Source organism: Penaeus monodon, chromosome 33 (assembly GCF_015228065.2).
Source record: "Penaeus monodon isolate SGIC_2016 chromosome 33, NSTDA_Pmon_1, whole genome shotgun sequence".
In the NCBI taxonomy this organism is placed as follows: domain Eukaryota; kingdom Metazoa; phylum Arthropoda; class Malacostraca; order Decapoda; family Penaeidae; genus Penaeus; species Penaeus monodon.
In genome coordinates this window covers 28,988,052-28,988,749 of record NC_051418.1, presented here as the reverse complement: position 1 = coordinate 28,988,749, position 698 = coordinate 28,988,052, and the positions used below count along the sequence as shown (strand labels likewise).

At 37.0% G+C, this 698-nt stretch overlaps 1 protein-coding gene across 1 annotated transcript in view; it reads right to left on the bottom strand.

Annotated features, from left to right (window-relative positions):
• The window catches only part of LOC119594204 (sex determination protein fruitless-like), a gene marked incomplete in the record, with an annotated part of 27,626 nt that overhangs the window by 4,178 nt on the left and 22,750 nt on the right, over positions 1-698 (bottom strand).

The following is a 698-nucleotide window of genomic DNA, read 5'->3' as shown; positions in this document are numbered from 1 at the left end:
TGGGGGGATGAAAATTAAGCCGAGCATTTGCTGCAACCATCTAAAAATGATACCAATCAAATAGCAAAATAAAAAATGAGTAGATCCATTTTCTACATTAAAGAAATCAGTATACCACTTAAAACTGTTAGCCAAACACCAATTCACTGTGAGGAATAATGTGCTGCTGGTGAAATACAAAGCAAATGTTGGGGTTGGGGTCAAAGGAGACTTTGGGGAGAGGGAGAAGAGGAGACTGGGATTTTGGCCATTGCACCATTGCAGGAAGAGTGCTTTCCACTTGCACTCCATGTCTTCGACTGCTTTACACATTCCACTGATGCTGTATATGCAACTCCACATTTTTAGTTTTTATTAAGGAAAAAACAAATTAGATCCTTTCCATCAACTGCTTTATTTCATGGTTTCAGAAGTTTGGCAGAAAGATTTTCCGTAAGTCTTCACAAAGTATGCTCTTAGGTTTGGATAATAACAGCTACATTCATTCACTCTGGCAAGCACACAAACTTGTTGACAACTTTCCATTCATTGAACATTTGTAGCATACACACATGCCTATCTATTTATGAAAACATGTAATTTTTGCAAATATCATTAAAAAATCATGTTTCTGCAAGTATTTTGTTACTTGAATATGCCTAAACTTAAAAGGAGGAAAGGAGAGGAGAGAGAAGTAGGAAGCAAGGGAGGGAAGATAT